This window comes from Triticum dicoccoides, chromosome 7A (genome assembly GCF_002162155.2).
Source record: "Triticum dicoccoides isolate Atlit2015 ecotype Zavitan chromosome 7A, WEW_v2.0, whole genome shotgun sequence".
Classification (NCBI taxonomy): Eukaryota; Viridiplantae; Streptophyta; class Magnoliopsida; order Poales; family Poaceae; genus Triticum; species Triticum dicoccoides.
Genome location: NC_041392.1, coordinates 421390902 through 421398937, shown reverse-complemented (window position 1 = coordinate 421398937; position 8036 = coordinate 421390902). Strand labels below are relative to the sequence as shown.

General features: G+C 44.2%; 1 long non-coding RNA gene across 2 annotated transcripts; it reads left to right on the top strand.

Annotated features, from left to right (window-relative positions):
• Nucleotides 1–3413: 3413 nt before the first annotated feature.
• LOC119334276 lies at nucleotides 3414–7599 on the top strand. 2 transcript variants are annotated; one of them, XR_005161262.1, is made up of 5 exons: nucleotides 3414–3813; nucleotides 3891–4112; nucleotides 6249–6370; nucleotides 6926–7031; nucleotides 7145–7599. It is a non-coding gene; the product is annotated as an uncharacterized LOC119334276 (long non-coding RNA). The 2 variants fall into 2 exon arrangements; XR_005161261.1 differs by lacking the exon at nucleotides 6249–6370 and having other exon boundaries at nucleotides 3415–3813.
• The last annotated feature ends 437 nt before the right edge of the window (nucleotides 7600–8036 follow it).

The following is an 8036-nucleotide window of genomic DNA, read 5'->3' as shown; positions in this document are numbered from 1 at the left end:
TGACCATATTTTGCTGCATCACCGAGATACACCATCACTCTCATTTTTGTCAAATCGTGAACATTTTTTGAAAATCATGAATGTTTTCTAAAATCGTGAACATGTCTGAAATCGTGAACCTTTTCCAAATTCTTGAACATCTTTATAGATTTTGAACATTTTCTAAAATCATGAACATTTTTGAATTCATGAACATTTTACACTATCTGCAAAAAAACATTTTCTAAAACCATGAACATTTGAACATCTTTATAGATTTTGAACATTTCATAAAACATTTTTATTGAATAGGCGAATATTTTTTTGGAAATTGGTGGAACAATTTTGAAATTCGTGACATTTTTTTGATTTAACAAACATTTTTCTAAAATGCATGATCATTTTTTGAAATAAAGAACATTTTATGAAGTAATAAATTATTTTTTAAGTCACAAACTATTTTTAAAATTTTATGATAGTTTGCAATGCATGAATATTTTTTGAATTGGTGAACGTTTGTCCAATTTCACTAACATTTTTTAATAAAAAAACTTTTATTAAAAATCATGAACATATTTTGACTTCGCGAACATATTTTTTAAAATTGTGGTTTTTTTTAATATGTGAACATTTTTAAAAAATTGTGAAATTTATCTGAATCCACAAATATTTATAAATTATTAAACATTTTGTTTCAAAATTTGCGTTTTTATAATTTTCAAAACTTTTTTGAAGTTCCAAATTATTTAAAGTAGAAAAAATGACAAATACGAAAGAAGAAAATGAAAAAAAAGAAAATTTGAAAAATAGGTTTTCCGGACATGGGCCGGCTCAAACAGGCGCGCTATGTCTTCCCTGTGTGAATTGTTTTTTATCACTTATAGGTAGCATCGGAGGGTAATATTTTATAACTTTGAGAGCAGTTTTGATGACGTACCGCCAGAAGCAATAGCTCATTTATTATTAACCTAACATATCCATGCGTTGCAACGAGACAATAAAATTGACATGCTTCAGCAAACATCAATTTTCGTTAAACGGGTTGGGGAGGAGGTTAAGTTTGACGATGGCAAAAATGATAGATCAATTAACAATAAGACTCTTTGGGGTGCTAGATTAATTATTGTACTACCACCAGACAATAAAAATATTGTGCATGCAGAAAGTAATTTTACCTAGATATAATTGTTGTTATTCTTTCATATCATTAATGTTTGAGATAAAAAGTGTGTATAAGATGGTTGTCAAGTTTTCTTCATACCACATCCTTTTCCTGATCCGGAATAATAGTTTTATTAAGATTAACTAAAGACTCTATTGCCATGACACGTAAATACCTGTGTTTTGGCGGCGATGATTCATTATGCACTTGTATGAATCGGGATCAATAGTGCCTAGATTATGCACTTATATGAACCGGGATCAATAGTGCCCCAAGACAATTTATTTTGTATTTACTTTACTGGACGTGCAAGTATATATGTTTTTTGCTGTGTTCCCGCCTGTGCCCGTTCCCGCTGGCTCGTGTCGCGTGTAGGAGCTCGTCCCTGCCGGCGCGAAGGCAACAGGCACTCGTCCCGCGCCACACTCCTCCATGCCGGCGCCCGTTCTCGTAGGAGCTACTCCGCGCCCGGCATCGACTCGCCACGCCTGGCAGCACCCGGTATCACGCGACCACGCCCGGCCTCGTGCTCGCCGCGCCATGCTCACCATGCTCGCCGTGCCACCCTCGTCTCACCCAGCCGTGCCTGACCTCGCGCTCGCCACGCTTGCCATGCCGCCCCCGCCGTAGGGCTCGAGCTCGCCCGCCGGCCGCCTCGCGCGCTGTAAGCTCCCCTGCCTGCTACATGTTTGACGAAATGTCAGAACAGACATATTAGAAATGGATCAACTATCATGAACGCGCATCGGCCGACCCAAACGAAAAACCGACATAGACGTCCGCTCCGGCCGACCCAACAGACAAAAATGGACGCATCATGCGTCCGTTTAGATCACTGTGGTGGAGTTGCTCTAAACAGAGTAAAATTGAACCTTAAAACAAAATGTAATTCAGCATGCTAACACGCGTCGTGATGGACTCAGAGATTTTAATCGTCAACGTGGGCTAGCTAGCTGACACACGACAGCTCGTCTAGAAGAAACCAGACTCCACGCGTCCTATGGAATCTGCCGTCGCAAACTTATCTCCACATTTTCTCGTCACATAACAATCCAATCTCCCCTAAGACACGCCGCCGCTGCCGCCAGGATCCTCCCCCTGCGCATCTCCCGCACCCCCCATCACCTCTGCATGCCGGCGGATCTCGCGCTCCACCGGCAGCCGCCGTCGCTCCAGCACCGACGGGCACTCTCGGCCCTTTTTTTCTTCTGGTTTTTCAGATCAGATCGGCTCTGTCACTCCTCCCGCTCGAGGCTGCCGTCGCAAGCTCGAGCACCACCTTCGCTGCCCCCTCCCCCTCCAAATCAGACACGGGTCGGTCTCGCGCGCGAGCACGGCGTCGCCCACGGCCCGCAGCCCCGGAGCAACATGTCGACGCTCGCACTTCGCAGGAACCAGGAGCCCCACGACTGCTTCCCTTTCTTCAGCTTGCAGCCGAGCGTCTCCGGCCAAGCCGCGCGCCGGTGAGCCCTCCCTTTCTTCCTCCATCTCGCTTCTCTCTCCCGTTCTTCTTTTCTCTAAGAGCTCTCTCTGTCTTTTATTTTTCTCTAGAGAGACGGCCATGGCCGCTCGATGCCCGAGCGCCACCGGCCAAGGACCCGCCGGCGTCCAGACCCCCTCCACGCCATCCCCATCTCGCTGGAGACCTGCACCAAATCCCATCCAGCACCGCGCCACCCTTCGGTCCCCGCCCTGCAGTTCTGCAGCCTGAGCGCTTCAGCCGCCTCGCGCTCGAAGCAGAGGAGAGGAGCTCCCTGCCACGAGCCTCTTCAGCGCCGGCAAACCAGTAGGCCGACCCCTTCCTTGGCTCCTGCGGCGTGGATGCCGGCGGCAAGTGGCCGCCCATGCCCGGCGGTGGAGAACGCAAATGGACAAGCGGCGGTGGTGCCCGGTGGTGAAGCAGTTTAATTAAGGAGCGTGGGTACAATTGTAACTAATGCACGGGTGTTTTTGCAAACAGCGAACCGTTTTTTAATACCCACTTAAAACAGGACCGCGGGTTGAATTCTCAAAATCGGAGGGGCCTTTCTGTAAAATTGCCACGACGTACGACCAGAAGCACTCCGTGCTTTATTAGTAGGGAAAGAGGTAAAGATTGAAATATCTAAAAAAGATTTATACTTCGTATTTAGGAACCAAGGAAGTGCAGTTGTGACTCTCAGTCTCACTCTCTCCTCACTGCTCTCACTTTCTCCTCACCGCTTAGCCCTTTTCCCTTCATGCTACGAATACTTTTCACTTTCCAGAAATACCCTCCCACCACCGCTCTCACACACTCGAGCTCACACTCTTGTCCCCCTCTCACCCACCCCTTCTCGCTCCCCTCCAGATCCCCACTATCGCCGGCCTCTCCTCGCCGCCGTCACCGGCCTCTCCTCGACTCCCTTTCTCTCCACCACCATGCACCCCGTTTCCTCCCACCGCGCACCCCGCACCGTAGGTCAAAAGCTTGATTTTTTAGGCGCCAGCGACAAGCTTCTGGGCGGCGGGGGCTAGATCCGCGTGCATCCATGCCGGCTTCGCAGCGGTGCTTGATGTGGAGTGGCGCTGGAGCAGCGGAGCGGGGCTTTCTTCCTCACCTCACAGTGCCGTCCTCCTCCACGACCATGCAACCGCAACAGCGGAGGAGCCGAATCCCTAGCCAGCGAGCTCAGGTAGCCATGGGTCCATGGGTACGAATCCCTCCTCTTCTCTCTCTCTGACCCCCGTCTCTTCTCCCTCCCTCTCTGACCCCTGTCTCCATGACCAGGGCGACGCCATGGAAGGGCCACCAACTACACCAGCGAGGAGAGGAGAAAGAGAGTAGCCTGATGGTCGTCTTCCACCTCCGCCTATGCCCCCACCCTCCACCTCCACCTACGCCCCCGCCGGAAATAGTACAATGGCCAAGGAAATAGGCAGGAGGCGCTGCTTCCCGGATGGACATGGACATGCTTCTCCAACTCTGCTTCTTCCTGGGTCGCCATGGAAGGTACTCCATGTTATGCTTTGTTATGCTCCATGTTATGCTTCTGCAACTTACTTATGCATAATTCAGTCAAGATAAAACTGTAGAAATCTCAAAGTTTAGCATGGACTGAATAATGTTTGTGCATAATTCAGTCAAATTCAGTTAAGGATTTTGTTATGATTGTTATTGGATCATCCATGGACTGAATAATTCAGTCAAATTTAGCTAAGACAATTCAGTCAAATTCAGCTAAGATCATTCATGGAATTGTTCTTGCATTCAATCATGAGCTTCCTTCATTCGTTCATTCAGAGGGATAATTGTTTACAACCTGCGCAAATTATCCATTTTTTGATTTGTTAGCATCACTCAGTCATCCACCACTACACTTTCCTTGTCCTGCCTTTTTGTTGTGAATTATGCAAGTTGTGCTTGCTTTAAATTGCAGTAGGAAGAACTTGCTTTAACAGAATTTGCTTACAACAGTAGTAGCTTGCAATTTTGCTTGGTTGCACTACTTGAGTAGTCCCCCCTACATACTCTGTAGCAAGTGCAGTAGTGTCCTCTCCCCTCTCTTCTTTTTCAGTACAGTAGGAGCATTCTCTTATCTGCTTTAACTGTAACTTTGGCTGAAACATTTTTCTATTAATTAAAATAAATTCAAACCTTTTCCTTTAATTAAGTTAAACCTTTTAATTTACTCCTCCAGTAGTAATTAACTGAAATCTTTTGTGTTAACTCAAATTAAATAAAAACATTTTTTGTTAATAAAAATAAACTGAAGCCTTTTCCTTTAATTAACTTAAATCTTTTCAGTTAAGGAGTACTCCTCCAGTAGTATTGGTCATTCAGGAGTAGTTATATCTGTCATTCAGGAGTACTATTAATTAGGGAGGAGTAAAATTAACTTGTGCTTGCATTATAAGGCTAGCTAGATGAGTAGTATTGGTATACGGTTAGGATTAGGTTGTTATTTAGTGAGATGATGATTAAACCTTTCTTGGGGTTGTTTGGATTGGATACGGAGTTTTTGCCAATTCAGTTTCCCATAAACTCGTTTAATGGGCTAACCAGCAGAAATTTGTTAGCGTAACAAAAAGTATAGTTTTTTAGGGACATAATTAGTAAAACTTGGTTTTAGTAGAACATGCAAAGTGTCTTCTAATATTTATTCTTTAAACCATTTTAGCCGTTCCTATTAAAAAAGGCATAGCGTGAGCATCAATCGGATCAAGGAAATCACTTACGCCTCAATCAGGCAAAGGCAGTAGCATGGCCTTAACATTGTGTATAGTTATAGTCTACTCTAGAAGATGGTTAACACCTTAACGTTGTGACTCATGTGTTCTTGGTGAATGTGCCTGAGTGTCTTGAAACTTCCAAGAAGGAAAATAACTGTGGTCAAGGAGGCTAGCTTCCTCTCCTTGTTCGATCTGCCAATCCTGACCAAATTTTGAATTGTACACACCCACAATGCATTTCAAGAAAGCAAAACACATTGGCAGAATCATACAGATTTATGCTAGGTAACCTAAAATAAATGTCAGTACTCTACAATGGTGACAGTCATACTGATGTACCATTTGTAAAAATCGAATGCAAAGCTTGGTCTGCATCTTTTGGCAAATAGCTTAAGGTTGATGTTTCTAATCCTGTACATGGTACTTTGGAATCACCTTATGCATTGAATTTTGAGGCCTGAAATTGATGTTTAAGAACATGTTAGAAATTAAGGATAGTTGCGTGCTAAATCTTATCACAGAGGTACCGAAAAAAGCAGATCAACAGATTATGTTCCTTTTCTTCATATCGAAGTATGTGTCGCCTAGAAAAACTCATCCTTTAATGGTTGAGATAGTAGAGATATGAGGAGATCACTGATGGCTTCACTCAGCTTGGGTTCTTCATTAATTATTAGATACATACTTTCTTATCCATGTATTTCTAACAAGAGATTCTATGCAATTGAAGTTTAAGTCAGTTTTTATATTTCTATATATGATATTAGATGCCACATGTTTTTACCATATTTAAAAACATATGAATTAGAAAGAAATACGACACCTTAGTATTTTTGTTCTTCTTTAGCAAGTCACTGTCCAAACATCTTCCTCCTGCATCTGTTTGAAATTTCACGTTGTCTATTGTTATTTCCAGCTTAAACAAGTATAGGACGGGTAGATGTCACGGGCTGGATTTTGTGCGGGCATGTGGGACACTGCGCGATGGCTGTCATACGAGGCGGGGGATCGAATGAGGTGGTCGAACCACGAGTGGAGGTCGAACCATCACGACGTTCGATCCCCCTTTAATACTAGAGATATGTTCTAAACTAAACATGCAGTCTTTATATGATTATATTATCAATAATAAGATGTAGATAGTGACAAGAAAAATCTAAGAAAGTATGATGTTCTACTGTAGGTAGTGACAAGGCTATTATTACTGCTAAAAACAGAGATATTGTCTTTTAACCTGGGCATATTGTTGTTGTCTTTTAACCTGGGCATGGTGCGCCAAAAAACAGAGATATTGTCTTTTAACCTGGGCATCTTGCTCGTGTCTAATAGTGCAGATTAGATAGTGACAAGAAAAAGCTAACAAAGTATGATGTTCTGCTGTGGGTACTGACAAGGCTATTATTACTGCCAAAAAACAGAGATATTGTCTTTTAACCTGGGCATATTGTTGTTGTCTTTTAACCTGGGCATGTTGCACCAAAAAAATAGAGATATTGTCTTTTAAGCTAGGCATCTTGCTCTTGTCTAATAGTGCAGATTAGAGATTTGTTCAATAAATATTATATTTACCATACCATTTTCTCTTCTATACAGAAAGTAGTAAGAATCTAAGAAAGCCGAAGCCTTCCAGCACACTGCAACAATAGGAAGAGCACAAGTCGAACAGGGACACAACTCACACACTACGGTGGACAGAAAGGTATTTAACTGTTGGTACAAAGCTGGTTGGAGATACCTCTGTCCTGTGATGCTTTTTCAATGTAGTTGGAGTTCAAGTTAAAGATGCAATCTGAGTACTACTGTAATATGCAGGTAACTACATTGCTGAAATAGTTGATGATGGCAAACCTAGGGCATGATGGGCACCGTTGAATATAACAAAGGTGGATCTCCATCCTTTGTAGCAACAGCCATCGCCTCGCAACAGGATCTTCGTCCTTTGCAGCAACAGCCGTCGCCTCGCAACAGCCATCGAGCGAAGGTTATGTTTCGGACGCCGAGGTTGCGGTGTAGTTGTGATGATCACACAACTGGGTCGATGGAGCTCGTACGCGAGGAAGAACTGGCATTTATGTCCCTGGTGGCGACGTGCGTTGGCGGGTCGATGGAGCTTGTTCGATGGTTTGATTTTTGGTAGATGGACCTCGTTCGTGGGTTGCCGAACTGTTTTGTTTGTTGGCTAGGTGTGTGATAGTGGGGTTTGGCTCGTTTGACTGGTGGTCCATGGGCCGAATATCGAATGAGTTGGCCTTGGTTTTTTGGGCTTGCGGGCTGGATTTTGTGCGGGCGTGTGGGACACTGCACGATGGCCATCGTATGAGGCGGGGGGATCGAACAAGGTGGTCGAACAACGAGGGGAGGTTGAACCATCACAACGTTCGATCCCCCTTTAATAGTAGAGAAATTGTCAAATCCGCCCCTCAAAGGATCGCGGACGTGCCCGGGCGCGTCCACGAGCACCAACCGGGCACCCCTTGAATAATATAATCCACATCCAGACACCTCAATTATCATATCTCAAATCCATACAAACTCATGTAACTATGTTGATGCACACACATCGTCTGGCTACTCTATCACTACTAACTAAACATGTCATCGGACTATCAAAAATTGGCATGTTTGGGCATGGTGGAGTTCATCCACAGCTGCCCTTGCCCTTCCCGGCGCCCTTGCCGTCCTTCTCACGGAAGTATCAACCGAA